This window comes from Lagopus muta, chromosome Z, assembly GCF_023343835.1.
Source record: "Lagopus muta isolate bLagMut1 chromosome Z, bLagMut1 primary, whole genome shotgun sequence".
Lineage (NCBI taxonomy): Eukaryota > Metazoa > Chordata > Aves > Galliformes > Phasianidae > Lagopus > Lagopus muta.
This window is the reverse complement of record NC_064472.1, coordinates 198362-218785: the sequence shown is the minus strand read 5'-3', so window position 1 is coordinate 218785 and position 20424 is coordinate 198362.

Genomic DNA, 20424 nt, shown 5'->3' with positions numbered 1-20424 from the left:
TAAGTGATATTTCAGGATAAAAACAGGGATTTCCATGGAAAATAAGCGATATTTTAAGGGAAAAACAGGGTTTTCTATGAAAATAAGCGATATTTTAGGTTTAAAACAGGGATTTCTATGAAAATAAGCGATATTTCAGGGGAGAAACAGGGATTTCTATGAAAATAAGCGATATTTCAGGGGAAAAACAGGGATTTCTTTGAAAATAAGCGATATTTCAGGGGAAAAACAGGGATTTCTATGAAAATAAGCGATATTTGATGTTAAAAACAGGGTTTTCTACGAAAATAAGCGATATCTTAGGGGAAAAACAGGGATTTCTATGAAAATAAGCGATATTTTAGGGGAAAAACAGGGGTTTCTATGAAAATAAGCGATATTTCAGGAGAAAAACAGGGATTTCTGTGAAAATAAGCGATATTTCAGGGGAAAAACAGGGATTTCCCTGAAAATAAGTGATATTTAAGGGGAAAAACAGGGATTTCCATGAAAATAAGCGATATTTCAGGGGAAAATAGGGATTTCTATGAAAATAAGCGATATTTAAGGTAAAAAAACAGGGATTTCTATGAAAATAAGCGATATTTCAGAGGAAAAACAGGGATTCCTATGAAAATAAGCGATATTTAAGGTTAAAAACAGGGATTTCTATGAAAATAAGCGATATTTTAGGGGAAAAACAGGGATTTCTTTGAAAATAAGCGATATTTAAGGTTAAAAACAGGGATTTCCATGAAAATAAGCGATATTTTAGGGGAAAAACAGGGATTTCTAGAAAAATAAGCGATATTTCAGGATAAAAACAGGGATTTCTTTGAAAATAAGCGATATTTTAAGGGAAAAATAGGGATTTCTATGAAAATAAATGATATTTTAGGGGAACAACAGGGATTTATATGAAAACAAGTAATATTTAAGGGGAAAAACAGGGATTTCTATGAAAATAAGCGATATTTGAGGTTAAAAACAGGGATTTCTATGAAAATAAGCGATGTTTTAGGGGAAAAACAGGGATGTCTATGAAAATAAGCGATATTTTAGGGTTAAAAATAGGGATTTCTATGAAAATAAGCGATATTTTAGGGGAAAAAGAGGGATTTCTATGAAAATAAGCGATATTTTAGGGGAAAAACAGGGATTTCCATGAAAATAAGCGATATCTTAGGGGAAAAACAGGGATTTCTATGAAAATAAGGGATATTTTAGGCGAAAAACAGGGATTTCTATGGGAAAAAGTGATATTTCAGGGGAAAAACAGGGATTTCTATGAAAATAAGCAATATTTTAGGGGAAAAACAGGGATTTCTATGAAAATAAGCGATATTTAAGGGGAAAAACAGGGATTTCTATGAAAATAAGCGATATTTTAGGGGAAAAACAGGAATTTCTATAAGTATAAGCGATATTTTAGGGGAAAAACAGGGATTTCTATGAAAATAAGCGATATTTAATGTTAAAAACAGGGATTTCTATGAAAATAAGCGATATTTTAGGGGAAAAACAGGGATTTCTATGAAAATAAGCGATATTTTAGGGGAAAAACAGGGATTTCTATGAAAATAAGCGATGTTTAAGGTTAAAAACAGGGATTTCTATGAAAATAAGCGATATTTCAGGGGAAAAACAGGGATTTCTATGAAAATAAGCGATGTTTAAGGTTAAAAACAGGGATTTCCATGAAAATAAGCGATATTTCAGGGGAAAAACAGGGATTTCCATGAAAATAAGCGATATTTTAGGGGAAAAACAGGGATTTCAATGAAAATAAGCGATATTTCAGGGGAAAAACAGGGATTTCTGTGAAAATAAGCGATATTTCAGGGGAAAAACAGGGATTTCTATGAAAATAAGCGATATTTTAGGGGAAAAACAGGGATTTCTATGAAAATAAGCGATATTTCAGGGGAAAAACAGGGATTTCTATGAAAATAAGCGATATTTTAGGGGAAAAACAGGGATTTCCATGAAAATAAGCGATATTTCAGGGGAAAAACAGGGATTTCTTTGAAAATAAGCGATATTTTAGGGTTAAAAACAGGGATTTCCATGAAAATAAGCGATATTTTAGGGGAAAAACAGGGATTTCTATGACAATAAGCGATATTTAAGGGGAAAAACAGGGATTTCCATGAAAATAAGCGATATTTAAGTGGAAAAACAGGGATTTCTATGAAAATAAGTGATATTTAAGGGGAAAAACAGGGATTTCTATGAAAATAAGTGATATTTAAGGTTAAAAACAGGGATTTCTATGAAAATAAGCGATATTTAAGGTAAAAAAACAGGGATTTCCATGAAAATAAGCGATATTTCAGAGGAAAAACAGGGATTCCTATGAAAATAAGTGATATTTAAGGTAAAAAACAGGGATTTCTATGAAAATAAGTGATATTATAATTATTTATTATATATAATAATATATAATATATAATAATATATATAAATATATTATAAATATGTATAAATTATTATATATAATATATATTATATAAATATATTATATATTATATAATTATATAATATATATTATATAAATATATATTATATAAATTATTACATATAAGATTATTATAATTATTTATAAATATAATATACATGAACAACAATAATTATATATAATAATATATATTATATATAATAATATACATAGGTATTATATGTTATATAATGTATATATTATATGATTGGTCATTGGCAGCGCCGTCCCGCCCTCGCCTGTAAGTGATTGTTCACCGGCCGCGCCGTCCCGCCCTCGTCCGCTTGTGATTGGTCACCGGCCGCGCCGTCCCGCCCTCGTCAGCCTGTGATTGGTTATTGGCAGCGCCGTCCCGCCCTCGTTAGCCTGTGATTGGTCACCGACAGCGCCGTCCCGCCCTCGTCAGCCTGTGATTGGTCAGTGGCAGCGCCGTCCCGCCCTCGCCATCCTCTCATTGGTCATCGGCAGCGCTGTCCCGCCCTCGTCAGCCTCTCATTGGTCGTCGGCAGCGTTTTCCCGCCCTCGCCAGCCGGTGATTGGTCATCGGCAGCGCTGTCCCGCCCTCGTCTGCCTGTGATTGGTCACCGGCAGCGCCGTACCGCCCTCGTCAACCTCTCATTGGTCACCGGCAGCATTATCCCGCCCTCGCCCGCCTGTGATTGGTCATCGGCAGCGCCGTCCCGCCCTCGCCTGCCTGTGATTGGTTATAGGCAGCGCCGTCCCGCCCTCGTCAGCCTGTGATTGGTCATTGGCAGTGCCGTCCCGCCCTCATGTGTGTCTCACTGCTAATCGACAGCGCCGTCCCGCCCTCATCAGCCTCTCATTGGTCATTGGCAGCGCCGTCCCGCCCCTGCAGCGTCTCATTGGTCATCGGCAGGGCGGTCCCGCCCCTTTCTGCCTCTCATTCGTCACCGGCAGCGCTGTCCCGCCCTCGCCAGTCTTTCATTGGTCATCGGCACCTCCGTCCCGCCTCCGCCAGCATCTCATTGGTCAGCAGCAGCCTTTTCCCCGCCTTTTTCTTTGCTCTCTCTCTCCTTTCTTTCCCCTCATCCTGTTACAGAAGAGACTGAAGGAATGATGGACAAGCTGGTGCAGGATGGCAGCAGCAGGGTGGAGGCACAGGTGGGTGCGATGAAGCCGGGGGTGGGACTGGGTGGAGCCAGAGCCCAGCCTGAGCTCATTTAAGGGCTGGGAATCGCAGGGCTCAGATGTGTGCCTGGGCTCTTTCCGGTTAATTAATAAATTGAAATAAAGCAAATAATTGTAATTAATATGCTTATTAATATTAATGTTAATAGATAACCAAATTTAATATTAAAATATATTGCCTTTTTAAAATTATGTCTTTTTTCGTAGATTTTTTTTAAAATTTTTTTATTTTTTTAATTTCTGATAAGCTATTTCTTAATTACCACTTACTTTTGTTTTTTTTTTCCTTTTTTATTTTTTTTTTTTATGCTCCTTTTTTTTTTTTACTTTTATTCTTTTTTTTATTGTTTTGTTTTTTTTTAACATTTTTTTTATTTTTTTGCTTTTCTACTTTCCCATTTAATTTTTAATATTACTCCAGTTTAAATTCATAAATATTTTATTGGTTAATTGTTTTATTTTTTATTTGTAATAAAAATTCTTTATTTCTACAGAGCTTTTTATTTTAGATTTTATTCTTTAATTCCGATTTTTTTTTTCATTTTATTTATTTATTTATTATTTAATTTCATTCAATTTTATGGCAGCGTTCTTTTTATTTTATCTTATTTAATTTTCGTTTTTATTTTTTTATTCAATTTTATGTTCTTTTTTCTTTGTGTGATTTTATTTAATCTTTGTCATTACTTCTATTTATTTTAAATTATTTTATCTTTTCTTTCAAATAATATATACGCATAATATATATATACAATATTAGTTAATACCTATTATATGTGTAAATCTCGCTCTCTACTGCCACCGTGAAATATGAAATATGAACATGAGCGATGAAAACTATGATGATGATAACAACTATGAAAATAAGCGATATTTAAGGTTAAAAACAGGGATTTCTATGAAAATAAGTGATATTTAAGGGGAAAAACAGGGATTTCTATGAAAATAAGCGATATTTCAGGTTTAAAACAGGGATTTCTATGAAAATAAGCGATATTTCAGGTTTAAAACAGGGATTTCTATGAAAATAAGCGATATTTAAGGTTAAAAACAGGGATTTCTATGAAAATAAGCGATATTTTAGGGGAAAAACAGGGATTTCCATGAAAATAAGCGATATTTTAGGGGAAAAACAGGGATTTCTATGAAAATAAGCGATATTTATGTTAAAAACAGGGATTTCTATGAAAACAAGCGATATTTTAGGGGAAAAACAGGGATTTCTATGAAAATAAGCGATATTTCAGGGGAGAAACAGGGATTTCTATGAAAATAAGCGATATTTCAGGGGAAGAACAGGGATTTCTATGAAAATAAGCGATATTTCAGGGGAAAAACAGGGGTTTCTATGAAAATAAGTGAAATTTTAGGGGAAAAACAGGGATTTCTATGAAAATAAGCGAAATTTCAGGGGAAAAACAGGGATTTCTATGAAAATAAGCGATATTTTAGGGGAAAAACAGGGATTTCCATGAAAATAAGCGATATTTAAGGTTAAAAACAGGGATTTCTATGAAAATAAGCGATATTTAAGGGGAAAAACAGGGATTTCCATGAAAATAAGCGATATTTAAGGTTAAAAACAGGGATTTCTATGAAAATAAGCGATATTTTAGGGGAAAAACAGGGATTTCTATGAAAATAAGCGATATTTCAGGGGAAAAGCAGGGATTTCCATGAAAATAAGCGATATTTAAGGTTAAAAACAGGGATTTCTATGAAAATAAGCAATATTTCAGGGGAAAAACAGGGATTTCTATGAAAATAAGCGATATTTAAGGTAAAAAAACAGGGATTTCTATGAAAATAAGCGATATTTTAGGGGAAAAACAGGGGTTTCTATGAAAATAAGCGATATTTCAGGAGAAAAACAGGGATTTCTGTGAAAATAAGCGATATTTTAGGGGAAAAACAGGGATTTCCCTGAAAATAAGTGATATTTAAGGGGAAAAACAGGGATTTCCATGAAAATAAGTGATATTTAAGGGGAAAAACAGGGATTTCCATGAAAATAAGCGATATTTCAGGGGAAAATAGGGATTTCTATGAAAATAAGCGATATTTAAGGTAAAAAAACAGGGATTTCTATGAAAATAAGCGATATTTCAGGGGAGAAACAGGGATTTCTATGAAAATAAGCGATATTTCAGGGGAAAAACAGGGATTTCTTTGAAAATAAGCGATATTTCAGGGGAAAAACAGGGATTTCTATGAAAATAAGCGATATTTGATGTTAAAAACAGGGTTTTCTACGAAAATAAGCGATATCTTAGGGGAAAAACAGGGATTTCTATGAAAATAAGCGATATTTAAGGTTAAAAACAGGGATTTCTATGAAAATAAGTGATATTTAAGGGGAAAAACAGGGATTTCTATGAAAATAAGCGATATTTCAGGTTTAAAACAGGGATTTCTATGAAAATAAGCGATATTTCAGGTTTAAAACAGGGATTTCTATGAAAATAAGCGATATTTAAGGTTAAAAACAGGGATTTCTATGAAAATAAGCGATATTTTAGGGGAAAAACAGGGATTTCCATGAAAATAAGCGATATTTTAGGGGAAAAACAGGGATTTCTATGAAAATAAGCGATATTTATGTTAAAAACAGGGATTTCTATGAAAACAAGCGATATTTTAGGGGAAAAACAGGGATTTCTATGAAAATAAGCGATATTTCAGGGGAGAAACAGGGATTTCTATGAAAATAAGCGATATTTCAGGGGAAGAACAGGGATTTCTATGAAAATAAGCGATATTTTAGGGGAAAAACAGGGGTTTCTATGAAAATAAGCGAAATTTTAGGGGAAAAACAGGGATTTCTATGAAAATAAGCGAAATTTCAGGGGAAAAACAGGGATTTCTATGAAAATAAGCGATATTTTAGGGGAAAAACAGGGATTTCCATGAAAATAAGCGATATTTAAGGTTAAAAACAGGGATTTCTATGAAAATAAGCGATATTTAAGGGGAAAAACAGGGATTTCCATGAAAATAAGCGATATTTAAGGTTAAAAACAGGGATTTCTATGAAAATAAGCGATATTTTAGGGGAAAAACAGGGATTTCTATGAAAATAAGCGATATTTCAGGGGAAAAGCAGGGATTTCCATGAAAATAAGCGATATTTAAGGTTAAAAACAGGGATTTCTATGAAAATAAGCGATATTTCAGGGGAAAAGCAGGGATTTCTATGAAAATAAGCGATATTGGAGGGGAAAAACAGGGATTTCTATGAAAATAAGCGATATTTAAGGTTAAAAACAGGGATTTCAATGAAAATAAGCGATATTTAAGGTAAAAAAACAGGGATTTCTATGAAAATAAGCGATATTTTAGGGGAAAAACAGGGGTTTCTATGAAAATAAGCGATATTTCAGGAGAAAAACAGGGATTTCTGTGAAAATAAGCGATATTTTAGGGGAAAAACAGGGATTTCCCTGAAAATAAGTGATATTTAAGGGGAAAAACAGGGATTTCCATGAAAATAAGTGATATTTAAGGGGAAAAACAGGGATTTCCATGAAAATAAGCGATATTTCAGGGGAAAATAGGGATTTCTATGAAAATAAGCGATATTTAAGGTAAAAAAACAGGGATTTCTATGAAAATAAGCGATATTTCAGAGGAAAAACAGGGATTCCTATGAAAATAAGCGATATTTAAGGTTAAAAACAGGGATTTCTATGAAAATAAGCGATATTTTAGGGGAAAAACAGGGATTTCTATGAAAATAAGCGATATTTAAGGTTAAAAACAGGGATTTCCATGAAAATAAGCGATATTTTAGGGGAAAAACAGGGATTTCTAGAAAAATAAGCGATATTTCAGGATAAAAACAGGGATTTCTTTGAAAATAAGCGATATTTCAGGGGAAAAATAGGGATTTCTATGAAAATAAGTGATATTTTAGGGGAACAACAGGGATTTATATGAAAACAAGTAATATTTAAGGGGAAAAACAGGGATTTCTATGAAAATAAGCGATATTTGAGGTTAAAAACAGGGTTTTCTATGAAAATAAGCGATATTTTAGGGGAAAAACAGGGATGTCTATGAAAATAAGCGATATTTTAGGGGAAAAAGAGGGATTTCTATGAAAATAAGCGATATTTTAGGGGAAAAAGAGGGATTTCCATGAAAATAAGCGATATTTAAGGGGAAAAACAGGGATTTCCATGAAAATAAGCTATATTTAAGGTTAAAAACAGGGATTTCTATGAAAATAAGTGATATTTGAGGTTAAAAACAGGGTTTTCTATGAAAATAAGCGATATTTTAGGGGAAAAACAGGGATGTCTATGAAAATAAGCGATATTTTAGGGGAAAAACAGGGATTTCCATGAAAATAAGCGATATTTAAGGGGAAAAACAGGGATTTCCATGAAAATAAGCTATATTTAAGGTTAAAAACAGGGATTTCTATGAAAATAAGTGATATTTCAGGATAAAAACAGGGATTTCCATGGAAAATAAGCGATATTTTAAGGGAAAAACAGGGTTTTCTATGAAAATAAGCGATATTTTAGGTTTAAAACAGGGATTTCTATGAAAATAAGCGATATTTCAGGGGAGAAACAGGGATTTCTATGAAAATAAGCGATATTTCAGGGGAAAAACAGGGATTTCTTTGAAAATAAGCGATATTTCAGGGGAAAAACAGGGATTTCTATGAAAATAAGCGATATTTGATGTTAAAAACAGGGTTTTCTACGAAAATAAGCGATATCTTAGGGGAAAAACAGGGATTTCTATGAAAATAAGCGATATTTTAGGGGAAAAACAGGGGTTTCTATGAAAATAAGCGATATTTCAGGAGAAAAACAGGGATTTCTGTGAAAATAAGCGATATTTCAGGGGAAAAACAGGGATTTCCCTGAAAATAAGTGATATTTAAGGGGAAAAACAGGGATTTCCATGAAAATAAGCGATATTTCAGGGGAAAATAGGGATTTCTATGAAAATAAGCGATATTTAAGGTAAAAAAACAGGGATTTCTATGAAAATAAGCGATATTTCAGAGGAAAAACAGGGATTCCTATGAAAATAAGCGATATTTAAGGTTAAAAACAGGGATTTCTATGAAAATAAGCGATATTTTAGGGGAAAAACAGGGATTTCTTTGAAAATAAGCGATATTTAAGGTTAAAAACAGGGATTTCCATGAAAATAAGCGATATTTTAGGGGAAAAACAGGGATTTCTAGAAAAATAAGCGATATTTCAGGATAAAAACAGGGATTTCTTTGAAAATAAGCGATATTTTAAGGGAAAAATAGGGATTTCTATGAAAATAAATGATATTTTAGGGGAACAACAGGGATTTATATGAAAACAAGTAATATTTAAGGGGAAAAACAGGGATTTCTATGAAAATAAGCGATATTTGAGGTTAAAAACAGGGATTTCTATGAAAATAAGCGATGTTTTAGGGGAAAAACAGGGATGTCTATGAAAATAAGCGATATTTTAGGGTTAAAAATAGGGATTTCTATGAAAATAAGCGATATTTTAGGGGAAAAAGAGGGATTTCTATGAAAATAAGCGATATTTTAGGGGAAAAACAGGGATTTCCATGAAAATAAGCGATATCTTAGGGGAAAAACAGGGATTTCTATGAAAATAAGGGATATTTTAGGCGAAAAACAGGGATTTCTATGGGAAAAAGTGATATTTCAGGGGAAAAACAGGGATTTCTATGAAAATAAGCAATATTTTAGGGGAAAAACAGGGATTTCTATGAAAATAAGCGATATTTAAGGGGAAAAACAGGGATTTCTATGAAAATAAGCGATATTTTAGGGGAAAAACAGGAATTTCTATAAGTATAAGCGATATTTTAGGGGAAAAACAGGGATTTCTATGAAAATAAGCGATATTTAATGTTAAAAACAGGGATTTCTATGAAAATAAGCGATATTTTAGGGGAAAAACAGGGATTTCTATGAAAATAAGCGATATTTTAGGGGAAAAACAGGGATTTCTATGAAAATAAGCGATGTTTAAGGTTAAAAACAGGGATTTCTATGAAAATAAGCGATATTTCAGGGGAAAAACAGGGATTTCTATGAAAATAAGCGATGTTTAAGGTTAAAAACAGGGATTTCCATGAAAATAAGCGATATTTCAGGGGAAAAACAGGGATTTCCATGAAAATAAGCGATATTTTAGGGGAAAAACAGGGATTTCAATGAAAATAAGCGATATTTCAGGGGAAAAACAGGGATTTCTGTGAAAATAAGCGATATTTCAGGGGAAAAACAGGGATTTCTATGAAAATAAGCGATATTTTAGGGGAAAAACAGGGATTTCTATGAAAATAAGCGATATTTCAGGGGAAAAACAGGGATTTCTATGAAAATAAGCGATATTTTAGGGGAAAAACAGGGATTTCCATGAAAATAAGCGATATTTCAGGGGAAAAACAGGGATTTCTTTGAAAATAAGCGATATTTTAGGGTTAAAAACAGGGATTTCCATGAAAATAAGCGATATTTTAGGGGAAAAACAGGGATTTCTATGACAATAAGCGATATTTAAGGGGAAAAACAGGGATTTCCATGAAAATAAGCGATATTTAAGTGGAAAAACAGGGATTTCTATGAAAATAAGTGATATTTAAGGGGAAAAACAGGGATTTCTATGAAAATAAGTGATATTTAAGGTTAAAAACAGGGATTTCTATGAAAATAAGCGATATTTAAGGTAAAAAAACAGGGATTTCCATGAAAATAAGCGATATTTCAGAGGAAAAACAGGGATTCCTATGAAAATAAGTGATATTTAAGGTAAAAAACAGGGATTTCTATGAAAATAAGTGATATTATAATTATTTATTATATATAATAATATATAATATATAATAATATATATAAATATATTATAAATATGTATAAATTATTATATATAATATATATTATATAAATATATTATATATTATATAATTATATAATATATATTATATAAATATATATTATATAAATTATTACATATAAGATTATTATAATTATTTATAAATATAATATACATGAACAACAATAATTATATATAATAATATATATTATATATAATAATATACATAGGTATTATATGTTATATAATGTATATATTATATGATTGGTCATTGGCAGCGCCGTCCCGCCCTCGCCTGTAAGTGATTGTTCACCGGCCGCGCCGTCCCGCCCTCGTCCGCTTGTGATTGGTCACCGGCCGCGCCGTCCCGCCCTCGTCAGCCTGTGATTGGTTATTGGCAGCGCCGTCCCGCCCTCGTTAGCCTGTGATTGGTCACCGACAGCGCCGTCCCGCCCTCGTCAGCCTGTGATTGGTCAGTGGCAGCGCCGTCCCGCCCTCGCCATCCTCTCATTGGTCATCGGCAGCGCTGTCCCGCCCTCGTCAGCCTCTCATTGGTCGTCGGCAGCGTTTTCCCGCCCTCGCCAGCCGGTGATTGGTCATCGGCAGCGCTGTCCCGCCCTCGTCTGCCTGTGATTGGTCACCGGCAGCGCCGTACCGCCCTCGTCAACCTCTCATTGGTCACCGGCAGCATTATCCCGCCCTCGCCCGCCTGTGATTGGTCATCGGCAGCGCCGTCCCGCCCTCGCCTGCCTGTGATTGGTTATAGGCAGCGCCGTCCCGCCCTCGTCAGCCTGTGATTGGTCATTGGCAGTGCCGTCCCGCCCTCATGTGTGTCTCACTGCTAATCGACAGCGCCGTCCCGCCCTCATCAGCCTCTCATTGGTCATTGGCAGCGCCGTCCCGCCCCTGCAGCGTCTCATTGGTCATCGGCAGGGCGGTCCCGCCCCTTTCTGCCTCTCATTCGTCACCGGCAGCGCTGTCCCGCCCTCGCCAGTCTTTCATTGGTCATCGGCACCTCCGTCCCGCCTCCGCCAGCATCTCATTGGTCAGCAGCAGCCTTTTCCCCGCCTTTTTCTTTGCTCTCTCTCTCCTTTCTTTCCCCTCATCCTGTTACAGAAGAGACTGAAGGAATGATGGACAAGCTGGTGCAGGATGGCAGCAGCAGGGTGGAGGCACAGGTGGGTGCGATGAAGCCGGGGGTGGGACTGGGTGGAGCCAGAGCCCAGCCTGAGCTCATTTAAGGGCTGGGAATCGCAGGGCTCAGATGTGTGCCTGGGCTCTTTCCGGTTAATTAATAAATTGAAATAAAGCAAATAATTGTAATTAATATGCTTATTAATATTAATGTTAATAGATAACCAAATTTAATATTAAAATATATTGCCTTTTTAAAATTATGTCTTTTTTCGTAGATTTTTTTTAAAATTTTTTTATTTTTTTAATTTCTGATAAGCTATTTCTTAATTACCACTTACTTTTGTTTTTTTTTTCCTTTTTTATTTTTTTTTTTTATGCTCCTTTTTTTTTTTTACTTTTATTCTTTTTTTTATTGTTTTGTTTTTTTTTAACATTTTTTTTATTTTTTTGCTTTTCTACTTTCCCATTTAATTTTTAATATTACTCCAGTTTAAATTCATAAATATTTTATTGGTTAATTGTTTTATTTTTTATTTGTAATAAAAATTCTTTATTTCTACAGAGCTTTTTATTTTAGATTTTATTCTTTAATTCCGATTTTTTTTTTCATTTTATTTATTTATTTATTATTTAATTTCATTCAATTTTATGGCAGCGTTCTTTTTATTTTATCTTATTTAATTTTCGTTTTTATTTTTTTATTCAATTTTATGTTCTTTTTTCTTTGTGTGATTTTATTTAATCTTTGTCATTACTTCTATTTATTTTAAATTATTTTATCTTTTCTTTCAAATAATATATACGCATAATATATATATACAATATTAGTTAATACCTATTATATGTGTAAATCTCGCTCTCTACTGCCACCGTGAAATATGAACTATGAACATGAGCGATGAAAACTATGATGATGATAACAACTATGAAAATAAGCGATATTTAAGGTTAAAAACAGGGATTTCTATGAAAATAAGTGATATTTAAGGGGAAAAACAGGGATTTCTATGAAAATAAGCGATATTTCAGGTTTAAAACAGGGATTTCTATGAAAATAAGCGATATTTCAGGTTTAAAACAGGGATTTCTATGAAAATAAGCGATATTTAAGGTTAAAAACAGGGATTTCTATGAAAATAAGCGATATTTTAGGGGAAAAACAGGGATTTCCATGAAAATAAGCGATATTTTAGGGGAAAAACAGGGATTTCTATGAAAATAAGCGATATTTATGTTAAAAACAGGGATTTCTATGAAAACAAGCGATATTTTAGGGGAAAAACAGGGATTTCTATGAAAATAAGCGATATTTCAGGGGAGAAACAGGGATTTCTATGAAAATAAGCGATATTTCAGGGGAAGAACAGGGATTTCTATGAAAATAAGCGATATTTCAGGGGAAAAACAGGGGTTTCTATGAAAATAAGCGAAATTTTAGGGGAAAAACAGGGATTTCTATGAAAATAAGCGAAATTTCAGGGGAAAAACAGGGATTTCTATGAAAATAAGCGATATTTTAGGGGAAAAACAGGGATTTCCATGAAAATAAGCGATATTTAAGGTTAAAAACAGGGATTTCTATGAAAATAAGCGATATTTAAGGGGAAAAACAGGGATTTCCATGAAAATAAGCGATATTTAAGGTTAAAAACAGGGATTTCTATGAAAATAAGCGATATTTTAGGGGAAAAACAGGGATTTCTATGAAAATAAGCGATATTTCAGGGGAAAAGCAGGGATTTCCATGAAAATAAGCGATATTTAAGGTTAAAAACAGGGATTTCTATGAAAATAAGCAATATTTCAGGGGAAAAACAGGGATTTCTATGAAAATAAGCGATATTTAAGGTAAAAAAACAGGGATTTCTATGAAAATAAGCGATATTTTAGGGGAAAAACAGGGGTTTCTATGAAAATAAGCGATATTTCAGGAGAAAAACAGGGATTTCTGTGAAAATAAGCGATATTTTAGGGGAAAAACAGGGATTTCCCTGAAAATAAGTGATATTTAAGGGGAAAAACAGGGATTTCCATGAAAATAAGTGATATTTAAGGGGAAAAACAGGGATTTCCATGAAAATAAGCGATATTTCAGGGGAAAATAGGGATTTCTATGAAAATAAGCGATATTTAAGGTAAAAAAACAGGGATTTCTATGAAAATAAGCGATATTTCAGGGGAGAAACAGGGATTTCTATGAAAATAAGCGATATTTCAGGGGAAAAACAGGGATTTCTTTGAAAATAAGCGATATTTCAGGGGAAAAACAGGGATTTCTATGAAAATAAGCGATATTTGATGTTAAAAACAGGGTTTTCTACGAAAATAAGCGATATCTTAGGGGAAAAACAGGGATTTCTATGAAAATAAGCGATATTTAAGGTTAAAAACAGGGATTTCTATGAAAATAAGTGATATTTAAGGGGAAAAACAGGGATTTCTATGAAAATAAGCGATATTTCAGGTTTAAAACAGGGATTTCTATGAAAATAAGCGATATTTCAGGTTTAAAACAGGGATTTCTATGAAAATAAGCGATATTTAAGGTTAAAAACAGGGATTTCTATGAAAATAAGCGATATTTTAGGGGAAAAACAGGGATTTCCATGAAAATAAGCGATATTTTAGGGGAAAAACAGGGATTTCTATGAAAATAAGCGATATTTATGTTAAAAACAGGGATTTCTATGAAAACAAGCGATATTTTAGGGGAAAAACAGGGATTTCTATGAAAATAAGCGATATTTCAGGGGAGAAACAGGGATTTCTATGAAAATAAGCGATATTTCAGGGGAAGAACAGGGATTTCTATGAAAATAAGCGATATTTTAGGGGAAAAACAGGGGTTTCTATGAAAATAAGCGAAATTTTAGGGGAAAAACAGGGATTTCTATGAAAATAAGCGAAATTTCAGGGGAAAAACAGGGATTTCTATGAAAATAAGCGATATTTTAGGGGAAAAACAGGGATTTCCATGAAAATAAGCGATATTTAAGGTTAAAAACAGGGATTTCTATGAAAATAAGCGATATTTAAGGGGAAAAACAGGGATTTCCATGAAAATAAGCGATATTTAAGGTTAAAAACAGGGATTTCTATGAAAATAAGCGATATTTTAGGGGAAAAACAGGGATTTCTATGAAAATAAGCGATATTTCAGGGGAAAAGCAGGGATTTCCATGAAAATAAGCGATATTTAAGGTTAAAAACAGGGATTTCTATGAAAATAAGCGATATTTCAGGGGAAAAGCAGGGATTTCTATGAAAATAAGCGATATTGGAGGGGAAAAACAGGGATTTCTATGAAAATAAGCGATATTTAAGGTTAAAAACAGGGATTTCAATGAAAATAAGCGATATTTAAGGTAAAAAAACAGGGATTTCTATGAAAATAAGCGATATTTTAGGGGAAAAACAGGGGTTTCTATGAAAATAAGCGATATTTCAGGAGAAAAACAGGGATTTCTGTGAAAATAAGCGATATTTTAGGGGAAAAACAGGGATTTCCCTGAAAATAAGTGATATTTAAGGGGAAAAACAGGGATTTCCATGAAAATAAGTGATATTTAAGGGGAAAAACAGGGATTTCCATGAAAATAAGCGATATTTCAGGGGAAAATAGGGATTTCTATGAAAATAAGCGATATTTAAGGTAAAAAAACAGGGATTTCTATGAAAATAAGCGATATTTCAGAGGAAAAACAGGGATTCCTATGAAAATAAGCGATATTTAAGGTTAAAAACAGGGATTTCTATGAAAATAAGCGATATTTTAGGGGAAAAACAGGGATTTCTATGAAAATAAGCGATATTTAAGGTTAAAAACAGGGATTTCCATGAAAATAAGCGATATTTTAGGGGAAAAACAGGGATTTCTAGAAAAATAAGCGATATTTCAGGATAAAAACAGGGATTTCTTTGAAAATAAGCGATATTTCAGGGGAAAAATAGGGATTTCTATGAAAATAAGTGATATTTTAGGGGAACAACAGGGATTTATATGAAAACAAGTAATATTTAAGGGGAATAACAGGGATTTCTATGAAAATAAGCGATATTTGAGGTTAAAAACAGGGTTTTCTATGAAAATAAGCGATATTTTAGGGGAAAAACAGGGATGTCTATGAAAATAAGCGATATTTTAGGGGAAAAAGAGGGATTTCTATGAAAATAAGCGATATTTTAGGGGAAAAAGAGGGATTTCCATGAAAATAAGCGATATTTAAGGGGAAAAACAGGGATTTCCATGAAAATAAGCTATATTTAAGGTTAAAAACAGGGATTTCTATGAAAATAAGTGATATTTCAGGATAAAAACAGGGATTTCCATGGAAAATAAGCGATATTTTAAGGGAAAAACAGGGTTTTCTATGAAAATAAGCGATATTTTAGGTTTAAAACAGGGATTTCTATGAAAATAAGCGATATTTCAGAAGAGAAACAGGGATTTCTATGAAAATAAGCGATATTTCAGGGGAAAAACAGGGATTTCTTTGAAAATAAGCGATATTTCAGGGGAAAAACAGGGATTTCTATGAAAATAAGCGATATTTGATGTTAAAAACAGGGTTTTCTACGAAAATAAGCGATATCTTAGGGGAAAAACAGGGATTTCTATGAAAATAAGCGATATTTTAGGGGAAAAACAGGGGTTTCTATGAAAATAAGCGATATTTCAGGAGAAAAACAGGGATTTCTGTGAAAATAAGCGATATTTCAGGGGAAAAACAGGGATTTCCCTGAAAATAAGTGATATTTAAGGGGAAAAACAGGGATTTCCATGAAAATAAGCGATATTTCAGGGGAAAATAGGGATTTCTATGAAAATAAGCGATATTTAAGGTAAAAAAACAGGGATTTCTATGAAAATAAGCGATATTTCAGAGGAAAAACAGGGATTCCTATGAAAATAAGCGATATTTAAGGTTAAAAACAGGGATTTCTATGAAAATAAGCGATATTTTAGGGGAAAAACAGGGATTTCTTTGAAAATAAGCGATATTTAAGGTTAAAAACAGGGATTTCCATGAAAATAAGCGATATTTTAGGGGAAAAACAGGGATTTCTAGAAAAATAAGCGATATTTCAGGATAAAAACAGGGATTTCTTTGAAAATAAGCGATATTTTAAGGGAAAAATAGGGATTTCTATGAAAATAAATGATATTTTAGGGGAACAACAGGGATTTATATGAAAACAAGTAATATTTAAGGGGAAAAACAGGGATTTCTATGAAAATAAGCGATATTTGAGGTTAAAAACAGGGATTTCTATGAAAATAAGCGATGTTTTAGGGGAAAAACAGGGATGTCTATGAAAATAAGCGATATTTTAGGGTTAAAAATAGGGATTTCTATGAAAATAAGCGATATTTTAGGGGAAAAAGAGGGATTTCTATGAAAATAAGCGATATTTTAGGGGAAAAACAGGGATTTCCATGAAAATAAGCGATATCTTAGGGGAAAAACAGGGATTTCTATGAAAATAAGGGATATTTTAGGCGAAAAACAGGGATTTCTATGAAAATAAGCGATATTTTAGGGGAAAAACAGGGATTTCTTTGAAAATAAGCGATATTTTAGGTTAAAAGCAGGGATTTCTATGAAAATAAGCGTTATCTTAGGGGAAAAACAGGGATTTCCATGAAAATAAGCGATATTTTAGGGGAAAAACAGGGATTTCCATGAAAATAAGCGATATTTCAGGTTTAAAACAGGGATTTCCATGAAAATAAGCGATATTTTAGGGGAAAAACAGGGATTTCCATGAAAATAAGCGATATTTAAGGTTAAAAACAGGGATTTCTATGAAAATAAGCGATATCTTAGGGGAAAAACAGGGATTTCTATGAAAATAAGCGATATTTTAGGTTAAAAACAGGGAATTCTATGAAAATAAGTAATATTTTAGGGGAAAAACAGGGATTTCTATGAAAATAAGCGATATTTTAGGGGAAAAACAGTAATTCCTATGAAAATAAGAGATATTTCAGGTTAAAAACAGGGTTTTCTATGAAAATAAGCGATATTTTAGGGGAAAAACAGGGATTTCCGTGAAAATAAGCGATAATTCAGGTTTAAAACAGGGATTTCTATGAAAATAAGCGATATTTCAGGGGAAAAACAGGGATTTCGATGAAAATACGTGATATTTAAGGGGAAAAACAGGGATTTCAATGAAAATAAGCGATATTTGAGGGGAAAAACAGGGATTTCTATGAAAATAAGCGATATTTCTGGGGAAAAACAGGGATTTCTATGAAAATAAGCGATATTTAAGGTTAAAGACAGGGATTTCAATGAAAATAAGCGATATTTTAGGGGAAAAACAGGGATTTCCATGAAAATAAGCGATATTTCAGGAGAAAAACAGGGATTTCTATGAAAATAAGCGATATTTTAGGTTAAAAACAGGGATTTTTATGAAAATAAGCAATATTTTAGTGGAAAAACAGGGATTTCTATGAAAATAAGCGATATTTCAGGGGAAAAACAGGGATTCCTATGAAAATAACAGATATTTCAGGTTAAAAACAGGGATTTCTATGAAAATAGGTGATATTTAAGGTTAAAAACATGGATTTCTATGAAAATATGCGATATTTTAAGGGGAAAAACAGGGATTTCTAGAAAAATAAGCCATATTTCAGGGTAAAAACAGGGATTTCTTTGAAAATAAGCGATATTTCAGGGGAAAAACAGGGATTTCTATGAAAATAAGCGATATTTTAGGGGAAAAACAGGGATTTCTATGAAAATAAGCGATATTTAAGGTTAAAAACAGGGATTTCCATGAAAATAAGCGATATTTTAGGGGAAAAACAGGGATTTCTAGAAAAATAAGCGATATTTCAGGATAAAAACAGGGATTTCTTTGAAAATAAGCGATATTTCAGGGGAAAAATAGGGATTTCTATGAAAATAAGTGATATTTTAGGGGAACAACAGGGATTTATATGAAAACAAGTAATATTTAAGGGGAAAAACAGGGATTTCTATGAAAATAAGCGATATTTGAGGTTAAAAACAGGGTTTTCTATGAAAATAAGCGATATTTTAGGGGAAAAACAGGGATGTCTATGAAAATAAGCGATATTTTAGGGGAAAAAGAGGGATTTCCATGAAAATAAGCGATATTTAAGGGGAAAAACAGGGATTTCCATGAAAATAAGCTATATTTAAGGTTAAAAACAGGGATTTCTATGAAAATAAGTGATATTTCAGGATAAAAACAGGGATTTCCATGGAAAATAAGCGATATTTTAAGGGAAAAACAGGGTTTTCTATGAAAATAAGCGATATTTTAGGTTTAAAACAGGGATTTCTATGAAAATAAGCGATATTTCAGGGGAGAAACAGGGATTTCTATGAAAATAAGCGATATTTCAGGGGAAAAACAGGGATTTCTTTGAAAATAAGCGATATTTCAGGGGAAAAACAGGGATTTCTATGAAAATAAGCGATATTTGATGTTAAAAACAGGGTTTTCTACGAAAATAAGCGATATCTTAGGGGAAAAACAGGGATTTCTATGAAAATAAGCGATATTTTAGGGGAAAAACAGGGGTTTCTATGAAAATAAGCGATATTTCAGGAGAAAAACAGGGATTTCTGTGAAAATAAGCGATATTTCAGGGGAAAAACAGGGATTTCCCTGAAAATAAGTGATATTTAAGGGGAAAAACAGGGATTTCCATGAAAATAAGCGATATTTCAGGGGAAAATAGGGATTTCTATGAAAATAAGCGATATTTAAGGTAAAAAAACAGGGATTTCTATGAAAATAAGCGATATTTCAGAGGAAAAACAGGGATTCCTATGAAAATAAGCGATATTTAAGGTTAAAAACAGGGATTTCTATGAAAATAAGCGATATTTTAGGGGAAAAACAGGGATTTCTTTGAAAATAAGCGATATTTAAGGTTAAAAACAGGGATTTCCATGAAAATAAGCGATATTTTAGGGGAAAAACAGGGATTTCTAGAAAAATAAGCGATATTTCAGGATAAAAACAGGGATTTCTTTGAAAATAAGCGATATTTTAAGGGAAAAATAGGGATTTCTATGAAAATAAATGATATTTTAGGGGAACAACAGGGATTTATATGAAAACAAGTAATATTTAAGGGGAAAAACAGGGATTTCTATGAAAATAAGCGATATTTGAGGTTAAAAACAGGGATTTCTATGAAAATAAGCGATGTTTTAGGGGAAAAACAGGGATGTCTATGAAAATAAGCGATATTTTAGGGTTAAAAATAGGGATTTCTATGAAAATAAGCGATATTTTAGGGGAAAAAGAGGGATTTCTATGAAAATAAGCGATATTTTAGGGGAAAAACAGGGATTTCCATGAAAATAAGCGATATCTTAGGGGAAAAACAGGGATTTCTATGAAAATAAGGGATATTTTAGGCGAAAAACAGGGATTTCTATGGGAAAAAGTGATATTTCAGGGGAAAAACAGGGATTTCTATGAAAATAAGCAATATTTTAGGGGAAAAACAGGGATTTCTATGAAAATAAGCGATATTTAAGGGGAAAAACAGGGATTTCTATGAAAATAAGCGATATTTTAGGGGAAAAACAGGAATTTCTATAAGTATAAGCGATATTTTAGGGGAAAAACAGGGATTTCTATGAAAATAAGCGATATTTAATGTTAAAAACAGGGATTTCTATGAAAATAAGCGATATTTTAGGGGAAAAACAGGGATTTCTATGAAAATAAGCGATATTTTAGGGGAAAAACAGGGATTTCTATGAAAATAAGCGATGTTTAAGGTTAAAAACAGGGATTTCTATGAAAATA